The sequence below is a fragment of the Lissotriton helveticus genome, chromosome 2_1 (assembly GCF_964261635.1).
Source record: "Lissotriton helveticus chromosome 2_1, aLisHel1.1, whole genome shotgun sequence".
NCBI lineage: Eukaryota > Metazoa > Chordata > Amphibia > Caudata > Salamandridae > Lissotriton > Lissotriton helveticus.
In genome coordinates, this window is record NC_136059.1 from 643174730 (window position 1) to 643196108 (window position 21379).

General features: G+C 43.4%; 1 long non-coding RNA gene across 1 annotated transcript in view; it reads left to right on the forward strand.

Moving 5' to 3' along the window:
• Positions 1 to 1239: 1239 nt before the first annotated feature.
• Positions 1240 to 21379, forward strand: part of LOC144819459 (uncharacterized) — a 225767-nt gene continuing 205627 nt past the window's right edge. The window contains exons 1-2 of the long non-coding RNA XR_013607382.1: positions 1240 to 1410; positions 1874 to 2077. This is a non-coding gene — a long non-coding RNA (uncharacterized LOC144819459). The remainder of the gene's footprint in view (positions 1411 to 1873; positions 2078 to 21379) is intronic.

Sequence of the window (21379 nt, forward strand, 5' to 3'; positions counted from 1 at the left end):
CATAAATTCCTCCTCATGTCTGCTTTTAGGGAATTCTGTCTGAGGTTTGGCGTTCCCTTTCTAGAACTTGTTGCCCCCTGATTCAATGCCCAACTTCAGAGGTTTTGTACACAGGCCCCACAAGAGAGAGCGTGGGTGTGGATGCTCTTCTGGTTTCTTGACCCAACAGGGTTCTCTATGCTTTCCCTCCTTTTCCTCTGATTCCCCCCATATCTGTCCCACCTCATGTTCCAGCATCCAGAACAGCAGTCTCTCTGCATCGAATTGCACCACGGCTACAAGAGGAGACAATAATGATCCTAGTGGTTCCCTTTTGGCCCAGGAGCACTGGAATTCTGATTCTGAGGGCCCTTGCCCTTCAGGATCCTTGATTACTTCCTCTCTCTCCCTTCCCTCTCCAGTTCTCAACCAGAGTTCTCTCCTAGAGGTTGCAACTGTTGGTTTGAGATTGAAAGGAGAGGTTGGCAGCATAAGCGATTGGCAGATCACTTAGCAGTGGCTGATCAGAATTCTCTTCGACCTTCCATGCTGCACTCTTAAGTGCACCTTTGAGCACATTTCCAGTTTTGGTGTACTGAGCGTTGTGCTTTTCCAGGGGATTTTTCCCTTCCCAAGGTGTTACAGTTCCTTTGGGATGGGTATGAGAAGCAGTTATCAGTTTCTATTTTGAGGGCCCAGTGGGTTGCTATCCGGTCTTTTCTGGCTCCCCGGGGTAATATGTCGGGTTCTGATGGTTTGGTATCCCCCTTGCTTAAAGGTTTTTCTCTGTCACAGTCCTAGCAATAGCCAGACCTTCTATGTGATAATTACCCTCCTTCCTGAAAGGCATATTTACTTTTAAGTATGGGTTGCTTTGTGTTCCTTTCAATCGGGTGACATAGTGACAATCATTGGCCTTTTCAAAATTGATGTTTAACTGACTGGAAACTTAGTGAGCAGCAGAACCCTCTAGAAGATGTAAACCTTCCATTAACCCAGTGGGAGCACCTATTTTCAATTAAAGTTATTTGTTTTTGCCCTAATGGCAGTTACTTGAAGTGCCTGTCAATTAGCCTCAAACATTGCCTGGAGCTGTTCTGAATCTTCTATGATGTTTCCTGCCAATTAAAACCTCCACTTACAAGCATGACTCAGCTGCTAGCAAAATCTAGTATTTTCCTGGTCATGTGCTCTAATAGGCTGCTGGCAGTTTCTATAAATAGATCACCTTAGCTCATTAGTTTTTCTTGGTCCCCCTGCTCTTCACTTACCTGTTTCCTATGACTAGCTCCTCTTCAGCATGTCCCCAGAACACCACTTCAGCTTCTCCTGCGTCCCACTGCACTCAGCACCTGCTGGCTGAATCGGGAATTCTGAAAAGATAAGAAGAGAAGAGATTACAGAAAACAAGAATACAATTGCAGCTTCAAGGTGCTCTTGTTGTAATTGATATGTACATATGTGTTCTGTGCTCAGTAGCCTTTCCTGAATAAATTATTTTCTTCAGACAAAATTTTGTAAGCACCCAATAACAAGGCTCTGTCAGACTCCAGTTATTCCTGGACCCTCCTTGAGTGCATTTCCTCTACTTTTTAAGCTGGCTGTTCTCGAGTATTCAACTTGCCAAGAGTACTACTGCTTGTGACACAGCAAATCACAGAAGTATTTTAGAGTGCTGTGTTAGGAAATCTTGAGTGTTCAAATGCACCATCCTTGGCGAACCTTGCTGAGATTCCAATCTTCAGTCAAGAGAGAGTTCAGAAGACTCTATCGTAAAGACAGTTCCATTGTAGATGCCTGTGTAAGATATTGCCTACTACTAATGAGCTATAGATTATGAAGGAATAACAATAACCTCAGCAGGTGTGTTTACCTATTTCCTTGTGCCTTGCAGATACTACGTGACTGGGTGCACCATAGGATCTGAGGCAGGTCCTTTTGAGGTTCACTCTAGTCACCGCAGGGGAGAACCACAGCATCTTGTGTCTTTTCAAACCCCAATCCCATTTCCCTGTGGGGCCCGTGATCGATACAGCATAGACCAGTAGGAGGAAATCCGGGATCCAGCATTGCCTCATAGGTACCACCTGTGATTCAGGTAAGTGACTTCATACCTTCACATTCCAGGCCATTTCCAAAACCTCTGTTTTCACTTTGGGATCTCCTGTTGGTGCTTAAGGCTTTAACGTCTGCTCCTTTTAAACCTCTTGATCAGGCTGCTATTAATTTTGTTACCCGGAAGGTGGTGTTTCTAATGGCTATCACTTCAGCTAGGAGGATAGAGGAATTGAAGTCTCTTATAGCTAGAGAGCCTTTTCTCACTTTTTTTTTAGAATGAGGTGATGCTTTGATTAGATCCCTCCTTTGTGCCGAAGGTGCCTTCAGCTTTCCAGGGGAACCCGGAGGTTATTTGGCCAGCACATTAAGAAGTGTCTGAGGCTTCATAGGACTTGGGGTGGCATCAGCTGGATGGAAAATGGGCTTTGAAAATCTATTTCCCTTCAGGAAATCTGACTCACTTTTTGTTTATTTTGGTTCATCTCGTAAGGTTGAGAAGGATTCCCTGATTTCCATTATTGTATGGAAAAAAGCAGGACATTTTCTTAGCTTACTCAGTTTCTGGGGTCCCCCGGGTAGCTTTCAGGGGTGACCCACTAGGATTCTTTCCTCCTCGTGGGATGAAGCAAGGGGTGTGTCCATTGCTGAGAATTGTCGTACTGACCCAAACTTCTTTGTTAGGCATTATCACCTTCAGAATATTCTGCATGCAGCTAAGATTTTTGGGTTTGGTGTTTTAGGCTCAGCATTGCCCTGATTTTTCATCTCTATGTTTGCGTTTAATTTGTGCCATTAAACCTTTATGTGTTTGCTGCATTGTAGTTTGACTATGTCTTTGGTGTTCTTTTAGGAGTTATGGATATCTGAAGGTCTCTCTTTGGGACCGCTTTGGTATTCCTCATGAGTAATGAGTGGGACAGGTATATGAGGACATAGAGGTAATTTCCTAATTATTCACAGGTAATTTTCATTACTCTAAGTTCTGTTTGTCCCAGTCCCATTCATTACATCCCTCCCCCCTCATAGTTATTGCGACTTTCAGATGTTGGAGGGTGCTTGGTATTATAGGAGGAATGCTGGGTAAAGTGTACCCTTATAGGCTGTTTCTTATTGGGAAGGACACCATTTCAGCATTTCCTGGTCTTTTTTCTGAATCACTGACAAAATATCGACAACCACAATATCGAGGTACAAAAATATTGTGACAAAAACATCGAAGTCAAGAATATCGACATCCTGTCTACATCATGGTAAGTACAAAAATCTCAACAACAAAAATATCGATGTCAAAAATATCATTGTTAAAAATATAGTTTTTTTCAAATGTTAAAAAAAGAATTTAAAATAAAGTAAATCATTCATATAATTAAAAGAAACATAGTTAAAAATGTTTAAAAATCAGAACTAATACATATAGGGGCCGATACCGATCTGGGTCGGACAGCCCTGTGAGAGCTGTCCATAGCATAACCTCCCGACCCAATCGTTCCGGGAGCGGTCAGTCCGGACAAAGAAGTACGATGCGCAAATATGCCCAAATACCGACTACATGTATGTTCCTAATCAAGCAACACTTTCCGTATGAGCCAGAACTAGAAATGCATTTACACAGGAGTTTCCGGCCGGGAAAGTACAATGCGTACTTCCTACGAGCTGAACGGGTTGCCACTTACAGCATGTTCCAGCATCCGGAACAGCATTCTCTCTGCATTGAATTGCGCCACAGCTACAAGACGAACAAACCATGTATCCGATCACGCATGTCATCCCTGTCCTGTATGTCTATGACGGAAACAACAACAGGAATCCACACGTACCCCACAGTCGGTAAGTTCTACACCCATAGGGGGTAGATAGCAATAACTGGCAGCAGTCACAACCTATATGGTGGCGGATGCCTATCACTACCAGCAGCCTCAACCTATACGGGGTGGATGGTCAACACTACCAGCATTACTTAACCCATTGGGGGTAGATAGCTATCACTGCCAGCACTCCATAATCATAGGGGGTACCATCACAACCAGTAGTCCCTACTCATAGGGTGGGGCATGGCTAACACTATCAGCACTCCCCAATCACAGTGGGGGATGGCTAACACTACCAGTACACCCCTATCATAGGGGGGTACCATCACTACCAGTAGTCCCTACTCATACAGTGAGAGATGGCTTACACTACCAGCCCTCCCCAATCATAGGGGGTACCATCACTACCAGTAGTCCCTACTCATAGGGTAGAGGATTCCTAACACTACCAGCACTCTCCAATAATAGGGGGGGTACCATATCTACCAGTAGTCCCTACTCCTAGGGTGGGGGACAGCTAACACTACCAGCACTCCCCAATCATAGGGGAGACCATCACTACCAGTAGTCCCTACTCATAGGGTGGGGGATGGCTAACACTACCAGCACTCCCCAATCATAGGGGGGTAATATCACTACCAGCAGTCCCTACTCATAGGGTGGGTGATGGCTAACAGTACCAGCACACACCAATCATGGGGGGGTACCATCACTATCAGTAGCCCCTACTCATAGGGTGGGGGAATGGGTTGGAAACAGTTTCACACATCCTCACACAGGGAAAAGTATCAAATTAAGACACACAGCTGATTGCAACTCGATTATGGTAATCTATGCTATGAAGTGCCCATGCGGATTAGTATATGTAGGGCGCACGACAAGAAAAGTAAAAATCCGTATGACGGAGCACAAAAGCAATATTAGAACTGCAAGCTCTAAATCATGTTTAGCGGTACATTGGGGTGAAAAGCTACACACCATACCACAATTACGTTTTACAATATTGAAAAAGGTGGTGGAGGCTGAACATGTTGATGTCATCCGACATTTATCACAGAGAGAAACTTTTTAGATACGATATTTAAATACACTTGTGCCTTGTGGGCTGAATGATAAAATCGAGATGCTTTGTTTTTTATGAGAAATGTATACCATTAGTAACTGTACATATTGTAACTGTTTCATGTACATTATGTAAAATGTTGTTTTTTTGCTCTGCATTGAGCTGTGAGCCTAATAAGGTGCTACTATTTAAAGTGTGGTGTATACATATTCATAATAATGGTAGTGTTGGCAGTTTCAGATAGGGTCACTAAGAGCACTTGGTTTATTTGGAGTCTTGTCAAATTCATAATTTGCAATCATTATAGTTTTAATTTTATTTTTTCCTCAGTTTTCATTCTGTTTATGTACTTTTCATTGCCTCTTAGAAGTGATAGTGGGTGGATTCTGATGAGTCATGAGCACTTTTGTCGTCATGTAACTAGTGTGTTCATAAGCTCGATTGTTCAAAACACACCGCTAGAGCGCATTGACCATTTTCCAAGCTGCATTTAACGGAGAGTTAGGGTGGTTTGAAGTACGCTCTCTAGCTTCATTGTGAGCATGATCTCAATACGGAAGTATCTTGCATGGTTAAGTAGCGAGACACTATGCGTCGGTAATCTGAGTGTGCACGCACGCGGCTATTGGTGAGGAGTAAGCAGTGAAGAACGGTTGGCGTTTACGCCTATGAATGTTTGGTATTCTAGCGAGTTATTCAAACATTGCCAAAGACATTATGAGGACGGTAGAGGCTCAGACATGGTTTTGTGTTTGTTTATTCTTTCAGAATCAGCGTTATCTAAATTGAAATCTTGCAGCACACATGAATATAAGTAGTCGGGAGGCATGAGCAGTTTATTAAAGCAGGTAATGAGAGGTGGTTATACCATTTGTAATAAATTTGGTTTGATGTTGGCTGCATGTAATCATGTGGCATGGAATTTATTAGAATTTTTCATAATTTTTTATGCGTCACTTTTTTTGAGTTGGTAGAGTCTTTTGCCATACAATAGGTGAGTGCTGAGTGGTTCATTAGATATCTATTAGGGGTCACTAGGTTTTGGTTGTGTTGGTCTCACAATAATATGATTATATACACACATGATGTTTTGGCACGTTGTTGGATTCACTGTTCGGTGAGCATGTTAAACAACAAACACCACAATCATGGTGAGTTCGCGTCTATTCCTATCCCTTGAATATAGTATTTTAACTGTATTCAGTAGTTAGTTTTAAGATTACAAAAATGTTTCTATTGTCATTTTTTAGTATTCCCCTGATGAAGGTTATTAACCGAAATGCATTGGGAGTTATGAAGATGTCATGAACTTCTTGTATGGCATGTTCTTGACGTTATGAGTATCACAAGATAAATTTCATGAGAATAAAGACAAGAAGATTAAGAAGACTCATGATTCACTAATTTGATTTAACATTTGTATTTATAATGTTCAGTTACAATGTTTTGAGTGAGGTAATATTAGATTGATGTCCTCATGTTACACTTGAAGATTATTACCGCATGCAAATGTGTAAAGGAATATAGATATTCTGCACCATCAGGGCATGTGAAAAGTGCGTCCCTCGTAAAACAGTTAATGTGTTTTTTTAGTTTAGGATGGCTAACACTACCAACACTCCCCAATCATAGTGGGGGTACCATCACTACCATTAGTCCCTACTCATAGGGTGGGAGATGGCTAACACTACCAGCACTCCCAAATCCTAGTGGGGGTACCATCACTACCAGTAGTCCCTACTCATAGGGTGGGGGATGGCTAACACTACCAGCACCCCCAATCATCAGGGGAAACATCACTGCCAGTAGTCCCTACTCATAGGGTGGGGGATGGCTAACACTACCAGCAATCCTCAATCATTGGGAGGTACCATCACTACCAATAGTTCCTACTGATAAGGTGGGGGATGGCTAACACCACTAACATTTCCACCCCTAGGGGTTGTAGGCCAAACACACCCTCCCTACCATCATGGCAAGTTTAAGTATTGTGTGGGGACTCCATGCAACAGTGACACTGAAAGGGAACACATACTGTAACTCCCATCATAGTTGTGACCAAAAGGTGAATGTGGTGCTCAAACCCCAAGCATGTTGAGTAAAACTGTGTCAATGGGGTTCCAACGCCCCCACACTACAGTGCCCTAAATTAAGATTTTTGCTAATTCACAGTACGCGAATTCGCGTGAAAGCGTATTTGCGGTTCGCTTTATTTTTTTTTCACCGTGGCTACAGCGAAGTTACCCATGTGGTCATATATGGGCGTGGCCATCTTCTTTTCACTGTTCGTGTTGCATATTTCCGTTTCCGGTCGCTAGTTGCATGCTCGGTTGTGCATTTCCTGTTCCGGGCCGCAATTGCGTGTTCGCGTCCATTTTTGTGTGCTCGCGAGGGAAATATCGCGCAAACTTACCCACGTGGTTGCAATGGGCACGGCCATCTTGTTTTTCATTCATTGCTATGGTTCTGGGCATGCCTTTTCTATCCTGCTTCAATCTTCAATCTTTGTAATCCTTTGTTTGTTTGAATTTTTTAAAAATATTTTTTACTCATTATCTATCTCTCTATTTTTGTACATCTATATTTTGAGTTTTTTTCTACTTTTTGTTACTTTCATAACTACATTCTTTTAGCTCTCTCTTTTCTTTTCTTTACTTTTTTCCCTCTACTTTCCTATTTTTCCTTTCTTTAACCCAGGACCATGGCAAAGGGCGTTTAAGGGGGGAGTCTGTAAGTCCCATGGAGATCTTCAGCACGGTGGAGGTGGCCGCACTGGTCTTCTTTGTGCAGCGCCACCTCCCCAAGACCATCACTGCAGGCGGCAGGCCCCGTACCGGGTACGGCCTCCGGGAGCATCGCCAGCTATGGGGTAAGGTGTGCCGGGCCATGTATCGGGAGTCAGGGTTCTGGCGCACCTACAACCAGGTGACACACCGGTGGTCCGACATACTGGACCGGGAACAAGACCTGCTCAACCTGCTTGGCGTCGAGATTCCTGGGCTTGGTGAGTTCTAGTAGCTATTTAATATTTAACTACTTTGTTTTCCTCTGCTCTGTTTTATATTGCAAATAAATGTTTTTTTCCGAAGAGCAAGAATGCTGCCGATTACCTTGCAGGTAAGTTATGTTTTAAAAGCTTCTGTGATTGCAGGTGCTTGCCTGCTCAGCGGTGGTGCTACTATGCGTACTTGTGTTCAATTTTGTGCTCATTTGGCCTGAGTGATTGTGTATGAGTGTACTTTACAGAACTGCGTAATGCTATAGAGACTGGAGACTCAAGTCCAGTCCTTCCTTTTTACTCCTGCCACTAAGAAGAGATAGTGGTGGTGGATTGATAGGTTGAGTATATTATGACTTGTTATTTAGTAGGACATTTTTTAGTGGTCTGCAACCATGACGGACTGTGTCGTCACTTCGCGTGCTGCTGAGTGCTGCCAGTCCTAGTACAACCTTTTTATAGTTGGTTTAGTGAGTTACATAACTTTCCAAGTAGACGGTCCGCGAATCCAGCAATACTAGTATCCTAGTAGACCTCATCTGATAGGTCAATAAATTTAGTGCAATTGTTGTTTATTTCCCCTAAATAATTTGTTATTGTGTTTTTGAAATGTTTGATTTAGTTGACAACAATGATCCATGTTTGTGTCTTTCTTTCATGTACATCAGCACCTCCCAGGGGCAAGAGGACAAAGGTGGCGGTGGCGGTGGCGGTGGCGGTGGCGGTGCCGGCGGAGCAGGAAGGCCAGGATCGGTCCGCCGAGGGCTCTTCTGCTGAACCCAGTAATTAATATTAATAATTATACTTCCCTAACTTTTACAGCACCTATTTATTCCAAACGTTCATCATAATTGTATTTTTTCCTAAATCGTCTTTGATCTTCTTGTAGACTGTTTCTAAATTCTTATCCTGCCTCTACTATGACTCTCTGTGCTATTTATTATTATTAGTCTGTCTGTGCAGCTAGCTAAGCTTGCACAGTTGGCAAAAGGTGTTAAGCAAAACTCCTATTCAGCAATAGCTCTAGGCACTGAGTGCAGTCCTCTGGGTTTTCCATAATGTCTATTGAAGTCTTCTTAATGTTTATGCTTTGACAAATCCCAACAATAAAATGTCATTGGCCACCAGGAATAAGATACTAGTTTACTTTTTGATTGGATAGGAGGACATACTACTACTGTTGCAGGGACTATTCTGCACATACAGAACTATGGACAAGAAGTAGGGCATTGGTGATAATAGGCGCAGTTAGACTTTCCACATACCTCAGTCATAACAGAAGTTGAACCCCCAATCTCCTTACTGACTAGCTAGTGTGTCAGAGTCATTATTTAGCTCCCGGATGCAGCGATGATCCCCCAATTATTATATAACCCAGAACATAAGACTACGGAGTCAGAGTCCCGACCTCTCAGAGTGACGGAATCATGCTTGCAAATTGCAAACCCTTTCGCTCACTCACTCATGACCAAAAACCACAGAGTCTATGTAAGTTTTAAAGCTTTATTAAAAGTAAAACAACTAGCTCTGTGTGTACTCTGTTTATTCATTTTTAATTGTGCATTATATAAAAACATTTATTAAAATCAACTTCATAGAAGAGAAACGGTGAACTCATGAAAACTCAACAGTGGCTGATTTTACACATTAATTGTGGGAGACCCCTAACCTGGTTGGAACTTAAAGTACTGGTGGTGATGATGATGAGTAACATATTGCTCTTGTTTGTAGAAGGGAAGCTTCTGTCTGTTATGGGAAAAATGATGTGTGTTAAAAAGCAAGCATTCATCAGTTGTGCCAAAAAGTGTAGCATGTTATGGCTAAGCATAAATAAAAACACCCTCCCATTCCGAAAGGGGAATGGTTAGTTTAGACAAGAGAGTCACAAATAAAGAAGTTTGTTTATGTAGTAACATTTTTTTTCATTCCTAGACAAAATAGGGAGTGGTGTATATGGCATCTAAAAATATGAAATGTATTTTCTAGGCGGAACACCATCGGCACAGACCACCACCAGTGCCTGGGCCAGCGCGAAGGTGGTCACTCCAGGGGCAGATGCGGTGCCACCAGTGCCAGCAGGAACTGCTGTGGGGGATGACTCGGTAGTGGCGGGCAGTGGTAAGCTATTATATTCCTTACTTATTGAGATTGCAGAGTAGGCTCGCTGCAGGGGTGTATATGTTGTACAGTATAAGTACATTTCACTGTTAAGAAGACTTACAAATTTAGAACTAATTTTTTGTCAACCAGGTAGAAGATAGTCACCCTTGACTTCGCATTAGCAATAGCATTAACTGTGAGCGTTGAAGAGTAACCAATGACCTCTACTCAATATAACTTCATCTCAGCTGTGAAAGTTTTATCGAGAAGCCAAGTCAGATTAGAGATGAACTTGATGGATGGGATGAACGAAAAAGGAAAGAAGGGTGTAAGGAAGGACGAGCGAGTTAAATTAATGACTGGCAAAGAGTGATACGTGTTTTTGAATGCAGGTACAGGTGGCTGGGAATCTGATGCATGGCCGGTTGAAGGCTGAAGCAAGTATGGGTGGAAGGAGAAAGAAAAGAGGACTGCCTGGGTGGGTGTAACATAAACTGTATGTGTGCGCAATATATCCTTTGGTTCAAATTCAAATGCAAGTCAAGCACGGATGCATGGGTGGCGGTATACAAAATAAAATAAAAGGGTGTTTTTTTGTGAGAAAAAGTAAGGCTTGTTCAGTTGAGACATTAGGAAGAATGATTGACATTTACTTTGAATGGATGGATGCCTGGATGGTATCTTTCTCATAGATAGCATAGGTGTATGTAGAGTGGACAGAGTAGACGGTCACTGGATGAAGAGTGTTAGTTTGAATAGCATGTAACACCGCACGTCCGTGCCAGAGTAGCAAAGCAGAGGAAAGTAGAAGTTGTAATTTTTCTGAATACTCCCTTGACTAACAGTAGTTTCCAAGCACAACATATATTGTGTATCTATATTGTATAGTTCACATTATCAAGTCAAGTCACAAGTGCCTTCCTCCGGCGATTACCGGGACCACTCACTACCTATGTTAATAATTTTTTTTCAACTCTGTCATTCATGTGTGGCCTCAATCAATAAGAACAAAGCACCTAAAGTCATCCCTTATATAAGCAAATATAATGTGAAGGGATAGATGATCATATTATCTTCTTCATTTTCCTTTTGTACTAGCCAGGGTGAAAGTTAAATTAATTGAGCAGTAGCCCTTGTAACAGAGTATGGCCAGTGCCACCCATAATCGAAAAGTAAGAGCTTCCCCACCTTCATGTACTGGTAACAGTATCACGAGTCTGCGTCATCATGGCTTGTGTCTGTTTTTCTTAGGCGCAAGCTGACTGCGCTGGCATTATGCCGGCTTCCACAAGTTTACGTACTAAATTCGCTAAACAAGACAGAAGAAGAAGACTGGTGTACTGTCTGAGTCTAATATAGTGAGTCCATAGTGCTAATAGAAACTCCCAATAATGTTAGAGCAGAGGCCGACGAAGTGGGAGGTTAGATAGACACATGCCACCAATGTTATGTACTGTGCTTGCAAGTTGCTAGTGCTACTTTGACACAACTTTCTGTTGAATTATTTTGTGTTAATCTTAATGAGTATTGGTTACAGTATTTTTTTCTTTCTTCATATAGATACTCCTTCTAAACTATCAAGGAAGGAGTTGGCTATCCGGGCCAGGCGACGGAAGCTGGAGGAAATTGTCGCCGAAAATCGGTGGCTGGTGGCTCAGGAGTAGGAGGATGACTCTCAGTAAACAACAGCTGCATCCTCCTCTACTGCCTCTGGGTCATACAGCCAGCGCAATACTCCAGCGGTACGGCGCCGTGGTCCGGCAGCCACCCGCCGCCGCCGAGCGTCGAAACCAACAGCTGCCCCCCACAGTACCTGCAAGGCGCGTCTGCACTACCGAACCCTACGAGTGGCCTACTTTGAGCAGGTGGTAGAGAGGCAGAAAGTCCTGCTCAAGGCCCTCCCAAGAGACCTGCGTGAACACCGGGCCACAGGACACCGCCGGCCGAAGTAGAGACTGTCCCTTTCACCTTTTTTAAAGACTTTGGGGGGGGGGGATTTGGGCATTGGGGTTAGGGAGGGGGTGGGTCGGGTTTTGTGGGATAGTTAGGGTCGAAATAATTATTTATTTTCCACTTAAACATAGCATACACATTTTTACTGCTTTCTGGGTGTGTGTCAAGCAGAATAAGAATATATCCTCGGATTCCTTGACCTGCCTTGAAATTATTTTCTGTTGCTTTTGACCTTATCCTCCCCAGCAAGCGTGTGGAATTATCGGTTTCATTTAGTCACACCTCAATGAAAACCACACAGCCCAGGGGAAGAAGGTTAGGGTTTGAAAAATGGATGGAAATGGGGGTTTTTGGGAAAGTTTTTTGGAGAGAAAAAAAACACACCATGGACAAACAGCAAATGAAGAAAAACAAATCTTTAGATACGAAGATATCCATGAATCCATGAATCTTTTAAGGGACATACAGGAAGTGCATGCATGAAGTTGTTTGCTAAATGGGTCATTAGGTTACTGAAAAGTAGTACTTACTACAACTTACTAACTAGAACTAAACAATTAGACAGTACAAGGCTGGAGTAATTACACAATTTCACTTGCTTATCTGCCCTCAGAGAGAATAAACACTTAGTGGTACGTTACATTAGTTTTAAAAATAGCAAAGAAACTTATCAAATAGCTGTAGGGATAAATTTGAAGCAGACAGCAAACGCACAGAGTCGCACTCCTAGAAGTTCACAACAATAACATTATTTAAAAGATAAGGACAAGTGAAGTGGATACTGTAACTCTATGTTGTAGTTGTCCTGGTCAAATTGGGAAGTTGAATGCATCCAGACATTCCTCCTATTCGCGGTACTCCTCCATTCCATCGGGCGCTCCGTCGATCAATCTTGATGACCACACTGTCCACTGCCTGCCTCGCGGATGCGGAATTGCAGATTGCTATGGTAAGCCTGAGTTAATGTTTTTCCCATCGCACAGGGTAAGTCCCGGCCTGTAATTGTCGATGGAAAAAGAGAAAGGGATGTTAAAACACCCCAGAGGATAAATATAAGGTACGGTGTGTAGTGCAAAAATAACACTTTCACTTTCAGGCGACAGTATTACATACACGCATCATTTCTAAAGTGCCTACTCTGAGTCTCTGTTTCCAAGATAATAATTAGCACACAGCAGGCCAGGGCCATGCAGACGGTCAAGGCAGGCACCACTGAGTGAACCAACCTCCATGTAGCATACCTCTTTGACACAGACAGACAAAGCAGATCTAATTTTATACAGCAAGCCACATAGCCGCAATTTTACATGAACCGCTGTCTGGACTCTGGCATAACACTACACTGACTCGACCACTCCATACCACAACTAGAAAGACATATAGTTCTGCTGTGGTTGTTGTTGAATTGTTTACCTGTTTGCCACTCACAAAATAGACATAGTTCTTCCGTAAATCGACGATGATGATCCATCCATCCCAGTGAGTGACTGTAAAGATTTGATGTAACTTTGGTCATGATCACTCATCATCAATCATCATGGTGTTGGCAAACTCAATTTTGTTCATGCAGTCACAGTCTTCACACAGTGAGTCCAAGGACATTTTCCATATTAAAAAATGCAACATAGTGGCCCCTGCAGTAGAAGTACAATTTGCATTAAACAAGGTAAACAGAGTAGACTTGAGTAACATTTAGTGTGTAAAAGATTAAATAATAACAGAACACATAGGATTCATTTCATGCACAACAAACAAACAGCAATTGCTTTCATCAGAGCTAGACAGCCAGTGTTGTCCACTGCATGCCATCATCATTCATTACCTGTTCCACTTTTTGTCATCATCTTATTCTTAAGTGAAGGGCCACAGGGCAGCCTCTCGTGTCAATTTCAGAAGTAACAGTCAGCATAGTCAGTCATTCCAGTCCCACTTCTTTTGAGGAGACTCGTCTACGAAGCGACAGTTTCTTGATTCTGCGTAATCCGCCCATCTGCCTTGAAGGAAATGGATAAGGGGAGTCTGGAGGAGGAGGATAGAGGAGCATGACTGAGTTGTGAACTTGTGAACTTCAGGAATGCACACAGCGGCACCTTCAATATGGAAATAAGACGAAGACAGTGCTGCTGATTGATTTGTTGTGATTAGAGTTTTGTTGTGCTACAAGTTGCAAAACAAAGAAAGACACACAGAAATAAAAGTGAATAAGGACGAAAAAAAAAAGTAAGTATTTCAAGCCTAGGTGTCAGGGAAGTTGAGCTCATCCTCAAACTCTATGAATTGAAGCGGGAGTAGGTCAGCTAACAGAGAAGAACTTCCGTCACCTAAGTCGATGTCCTCTTCTTCCTGCGTGGATTCACGTATTTTGTAATCTGGTGGTATGAAGTGCTGATTCATCTTGATCACTGTTAACCTCTCCACATTTTTAGGCAAGAGGCGGGCCCTTTTTGAAGTTACAATGGCACCAGCAGCACTGAAAACACGTTCATAAGACACGCTTGTGAGTGGGCAAGCCAAATAATGTAGAGCCAGCTTGGTGATCAGTGGCCATTGAGGCCTTTTCCCATACCAATACACCAATGGGTTCTGATCAAAGAAGACCTCCGTTGGGTCATTCAGATAGGCCTGCACCATCCACTCAAGGTCCTCCATGGGTGCTCCACTTTGGGTACCATCTGTTGCCTTTGCATCAACACTGGAACGAGCAAACCCTTGATGAGTTATCCAATCCGCTTCCGATAATATTATGGCTGGGCCTGGTGCAGGTGATGATAATAAGGTTGCTGGTGTCGGTAACGGCTCTGAGGGAAGTGACTGCCTTTGGCCACAGAAGTGGACTTTGATGCCAGATGGCCTGCTGTTCAGTAGTACTTGTGGTGGTTCCTTCAATTTCCTGCCTCTCTTTTTCGAACCGAGTGGCTGACAGAGCTAGCCAATGTTTGTACTTGGAAACATCTGCTTCAGAAAAAGGAATAAATGTATTGCTGGCCAGTGCCTTTTTGTACCGTGGAACCAGAATAGTGGCACAAATGTAATGTTGTTCTGAATGTATTGCTTTAAGCCTTGCATTGGCAACTAGGTGGCTTAATAAGCATCAACTCGAAACATCGAAGACACCGCCTTCAGTTCGTGCTCTAGCATGCGCAACAATGGGATAGCTTTGCCAAAAGTACAGTCCTCTCTGCTGACTTCACGCGTGAACACCTCAAAAGGACCCATTCCTCCACCTCTAGCCTCATGTCTTTCATTGAAGCACCCCGTGCGTGAAAGACATACTCATTGATTACCAAGTACTGCTCAAACAGACGCTCAAGCATGTAGAAGGTTGAGTTCCAACGTGTTGCCACCTCCTGGATGAGTCCTCTGACTGGCATTCTACAGTCACGTTCAATGATCCTCAGCTGCTTCCGGGCCTTAAAAGCTGGCTGAAATGTGTGCAGATCCTTCAGCAGGTGGTCAGTAACTTGCTGACTGTGTTTTCTTTTTTCAAGAAATCTTGAACAATAATGTTAATGCTGTGCGCCAAACACGGCACTCTGAAATAGCCAGCCACCATCAGCCATGGACTTAACTATATAACTGCCATTTCCCGTGGAAACATAACCAATCATGAGCCTTCTTGGCTGCAGCCATTCAAAGACCTTACTGTTAAACTCCTCCAAAATGTTTACTGCAGTATGAGTTTTCTCCATGGCAAACATGGCTACTGTTGCATGTTTCCGAGTAGCTTGAAAAATTGTGACACTGTCAACACCTGCAGCTATTTTCTCTTTCACACCTGCAAAAGAGACCCAGTGTGCAGTGATGCACATGTAATCAACGGCTTGGCACCTGGTCCACATGTCTGATGTCAGGTGGATAGTGTGAACAGCACTCTTCTGCAAAGCTGCCCCAATCACGTCCAGCACATTTTGATGTAGTGCTGGAACCGCAACTCTGACAAAATAGGACCAGCTAGGAACCTTCCATTTAGGGCAGACTGTTGCCACAAATTCTAGAAAACCCACCCCTTCCACAAAAGAAAAAGGGAGAAGGTCCAGTGCTAACATTTTAGCCAGCATTGCATTATACAGACGTGCCGTTGGGTGGTTGCGTTCCAATGGCGCCTCCGACCAAAACATGCTTTTAATGGTGGTCTGGACCATTTTTATATGTGATGATGATCCAGACTTCTTCAACCCAATTAGGCTCATTGATGTACTTTTTTGCATTGGGCTCTCTACCAGACTCTTACTGTGCCACCTAGATGTTGCTGGGATAGAGGGTGTGGGCGCTACCACTGCAGTGCTGCTGCCAGGGGTACTGTGTGTACCAGAAAAAAATGTCTCTCGCTTCTTCACCTCCCCCAGGCATGATCAGCTCCTCGTCATCAGATGCAATATCAATGGCTACATTTAGATTTGTACTTTTGGGTTTCCGGATGTTACTTAGGTGCGCCTCCCACTGGATGCTGTGGTGTTTTTGGAGATTACCTCTCTGGCCTCGGGTACCATAGTTGGTACCAAGCTTACCCCGACTAACTACCTGTTTACAAATAGAACAAATAACCTGGTTTTCCACCTTTTTGCTAATACTAAAGAAGTCCCAAACTGGGGAGTTGAGATTTCTGGTGGTGGTGGAGGTGTCACTTTCAATGCCAGATGAAGTGGAGGATGGGCATGGCGGAATTTGACTCTGTTGTGCACTTACAGCACCACTACTTGAAGTAATGGAGGTCGAGCTGGATGGAGGTCCCTGCCGGCCCTTCTGAAGAGAAAATATGGAAGCTGTATGTCATGTTGGTGTAGTAGTTACCTGTGTTGGTGGTGGTACCAGTGCCACGCCGCTCACATCCTGCACAGCATTTTGGGATAGGGTAAAAATGTCTGTCTGCTGCATGCCCGCTGGGGCTGGAGTGACGACTGTGATGACTGGGTCATCATCATCAGACTCTTCATCAGCAGCAGAATACACCACTTCTACTTCTTCTTCGTCATCACCCATAACTGAAAGCCTGGTGGGAACCTTCCTTTTACCTAGCTTTGTCGGCTCATGGCATGCCTCCCTCTCAGACTGAATTGGTGGGTGCCACTCAAGATCTAGATCATCAGAAGGAAGGGGGCTTGAAGAAGAAGTTGTACTAGCCCTCCTTTTCTTTGCTGGGGATCTGGAAGACAATGGATCATCAGGAGTGGCTTGCTCGGCTGATACCTCCACATGAATCTCGATTTCCTGATGTGCCGCTACTTCTGGAGGAAGAAGTATTGTGGGCAGTTGTGCCTCTCCTTGTGCCTCTCCTTGCACCTCTCCTTACACCTCTCCTTGCGCCTCTCCTTGCGCCTCTACTTGTGCCTCTTCTTGCGCCTCTACTTGTGCCTTTCCTTGTGCCTCTACTTGTGCCTCTACTTGTGCCTCTCTTTGTGCCTCTCCTTGCACCTCTCCTAGGGCCTCTCCTTGTTGCACCTGTGGTTGTCGTTGTGGCTGTCGTTGAACACTCATCAGATGAGTTACACCCTGCGTTGATTGGATGCTACTTTGCGATGAGTCAATGCCAAAACCACCTGTCGATGGTGAAAGAGCAATTAAAGTGGCTGCCTCTGCGGCACTCATGGGCTTGGGCCTAACTTGGTGTGGTGGCGCTGAGAACAATGAAGCGGAGGTGCTGCTCCCAGCTTGGTCCCCGGCAGACGCCGCTGCTGCAGCCGTAGTTTTCTTTCCCAAAAAAGTGTCAGTTGGCACACCAGTCTCCTTGGTAAGTGGCGCCACTTGCTTTTGCTGCTCCTTCTTACTGGCAGTGGCATTGGCAACTTTCTTGGTAGAGGAGCTACAGCCAACTTTCTTTGGGCCCATATTCTTCAATGTCAGAACAGCAGGACGCAGTTGCACGAGTTGCAGAGTTGTCTGTGGCCACACGTGACGTCACCTGACTTTGTACACACACCGAAGCAGGACTTCTTCCTGGCACTACAACAAGTGATGATGATGAAGATGATTCCTGGTTCTCAGTCTTTGTGCACCTAAAAGCAAAGAAGCCAGAGGAATGTCAGTTAAATAAATGTTGCATATGTCGTGCTTCAATTAATACTATTGCAACTAGGCATTTATTATTATTAACACAACACACCCAAAAACGGAAAGATCCAAAATAAAATTTGCAATTCTAATCAAAAATGGATGTTTAAATTAATAGAAGAGAGACCACACAGAGAGAGTTGTTTCATGCACCCATTTATAACCCTAGGCCTACTGGCCCACAAGTTTGCCGGCCTATGGCAAAAACTGCCCGGCATCAATATGCCCCCCCCCCCACATGGCCAGGCCCTGGACCAGGCCCCAACAACACCCAAAAAATCGGAATACACACAAAAATCACCCCAACCCAATGCTATCCATGCCCTAAATGATGTTTAAATTCAAGAGACCCCACAGAAAGACTTGGTCGATGCACTACCGATTACCCCTGGGCATAATGGATGAAAACAAAGCAGACTGGGTGCAGGCCTATGGCACAAAGAACACTGCCTACCTTTTTATAGTTGGTTTAGTGAGTTACATAACTTTCCAAGTAGACGGTCCGCGAATCCAGCAATACTAGTATCCTAGTAGACCTCATCTGATAGGTCAATAAATTTAGTGCAATTGTTGTTTATTTCCCCTAAATAATTTGTTATTGTGTTTTTGAAATGTTTGATTTAGTTGACAACAATGATCCATGTTTGTGTCTTTCTTTCATGTACATCAGCACCTCCCAGGGGCAAGAGGACAAAGGTGGCGGTGGCGGTGGCGGTGGCGGTGCCGGCGGAGCAGGAAGGCCAGGATCGGTCCGCCGAGGGCTCTTCTGCTGAACCCAGTAATTAATATTAATAATTATACTTCCCTAACTTTTACAGCACCTATTTATTCCAAACGTTCATCATAATTGTATTTTTTCCTAAATCGTCTTTGATCTTCTTGTAGACTGTTTCTAAATTCTTATCCTGCCTCTACTATGACTCTCTGTGCTATTTATTATTATTAGTCTGTCTGTGCAGCTAGCTAAGCTTGCACAGTTGGCAAAAGGTGTTAAGCAAAACTCCTATTCAGCAATAGCTCTAGGCACTGAGTGCAGTCCTCTGGGTTTTCCATAATGTCTATTGAAGTCTTCTTAATGTTTATGCTTTGACAAATCCCAACAATAAAATGTCATTGGCCACCAGGAATAAGATACTAGTTTACTTTTTGATTGGATAGGAGGACATACTACTACTGTTGCAGGGACTATTCTGCACATACAGAACTATGGACAAGAAGTAGGGCATTGGTGATAATAGGCGCAGTTAGACTTTCCACATACCTCAGTCATAACAGAAGTTGAACCCCCAATCTCCTTACTGACTAGCTAGTGTGTCAGAGTCATTATTTAGCTCCCGGATGCAGCGATGATCCCCCAATTATTATATAACCCAGAACATAAGACTACGGAGTCAGAGTCCCGACCTCTCAGAGTGACGGAATCATGCTTGCAAATTGCAAACCCTTTCGCTCACTCACTCATGACCAAAAACCACAGAGTCTATGTAAGTTTTAAAGCTTTATTAAAAGTAAAACAACTAGCTCTGTGTGTACTCTGTTTATTCATTTTTAATTGTGCATTATATAAAAACATTTATTAAAATCAACTTCATAGAAGAGAAACGGTGAACTCATGAAAACTCAACAGTGGCTGATTTTACACATTAATTGTGGGAGACCCCTAACCTGGTTGGAACTTAAAGTACTGGTGGTGATGATGATGAGTAACATATTGCTCTTGTTTGTAGAAGGGAAGCTTCTGTCTGTTATGGGAAAAATGATGTGTGTTAAAAAGCAAGCATTCATCAGTTGTGCCAAAAAGTGTAGCATGTTATGGCTAAGCATAAATAAAAACACCCTCCCATTCCGAAAGGGGAATGGTTAGTTTAGACAAGAGAGTCACAAATAAAGAAGTTTGTTTATGTAGTAACATTTTTTTTCATTCCTAGACAAAATAGGGAGTGGTGTATATGGCATCTAAAAATATGAAATGTATTTTCTAGGCGGAACACCATCGGCACAGACCACCACCAGTGCCTGGGCCAGCGCGAAGGTGGTCACTCCAGGGGCAGATGCGGTGCCACCAGTGCCAGCAGGAACTGCTGTGGGGGATGACTCGGTAGTGGCGGGCAGTGGTAAGCTATTATATTCCTTACTTATTGAGATTGCAGAGTAGGCTCGCTGCAGGGGTGTATATGTTGTACAGTATAAGTACATTTCACTGTTAAGAAGACTTACAAATTTAGAACTAATTTTTTGTCAACCAGGTAGAAGATAGTCACCCTTGACTTCGCATTAGCAATAGCATTAACTGTGAGCGTTGAAGAGTAACCAATGACCTCTACTCAATATAACTTCATCTCAGCTGTGAAAGTTTTATCGAGAAGCCAAGTCAGATTAGAGATGAACTTGATGGATGGGATGAACGAAAAAGGAAAGAAGGGTGTAAGGAAGGACGAGCGAGTTAAATTAATGACTGGCAAAGAGTGATACGTGTTTTTGAATGCAGGTACTGGTGGCTGGGAATCTGATGCATGGCCGGTTGAAGGCTGAAGCAAGTATGGGTGGAAGGAGAAAGAAAAGAGGACTGCCTGGGTGGGTGTAACAGAAACTGTATGTGTGCGCAATATATCCTTTGGTTCAAATTCAAATGCAAGTCAAGCACGGATGCATGGGTGGCGGTATACAAAATAAAATAAAAGGGTGTTTTTTTGTGAGAAAAAGTAAGGCTTGTTCAGTTGAGACATTAGGAAGAATGATTGACATTTACTTTGAATGGATGGATGCCTGGATGGTATCTTTCTCATAGATAGCATAGGTGTATGTAGAGTGGACAGAGTAGACGGTCACTGGATGAAGAGTGTTAGTTTGAATAGCATGTAACACCGCACGTCCGTGCCAGAGTAGCAAAGCAGAGGAAAGTAGAAGTTGTAATTTTTCTGAATACTCCCTTGACTAACAGTAATTTCCAAGCACAACATATATTGTGTATCTATATTGTATAGTTCACATTATCAAGTCAAGTCACAAGTGCCTTCCTCCGGCGATTACCGGGACCACTCACTACCTATGTTAATAATTTTTTTTCAACTCTGTCATTCATGTGTGGCCTCAATCAATAAGAACAAAGCACCTAAAGTCATCCCTTATATAAGCAAATATAATGTGAAGGGATAGATGATCATATTATCTTCTTCATTTTCCTTTTGTACTAGCCAGGGTGAAAGTTAAATTAATTGAGCAGTAGCCCTTGTAACAGAGTATGGCCAGTGCCACCCATAATCGAAAAGTAAGAGCTTCCCCACCTTCATGTACTGGTAACAGTATCACGAGTCTGCGTCATCATGGCTTGTGTCTGTTTTTCTTAGGCGCAAGCTGACTGCGCTGGCATTA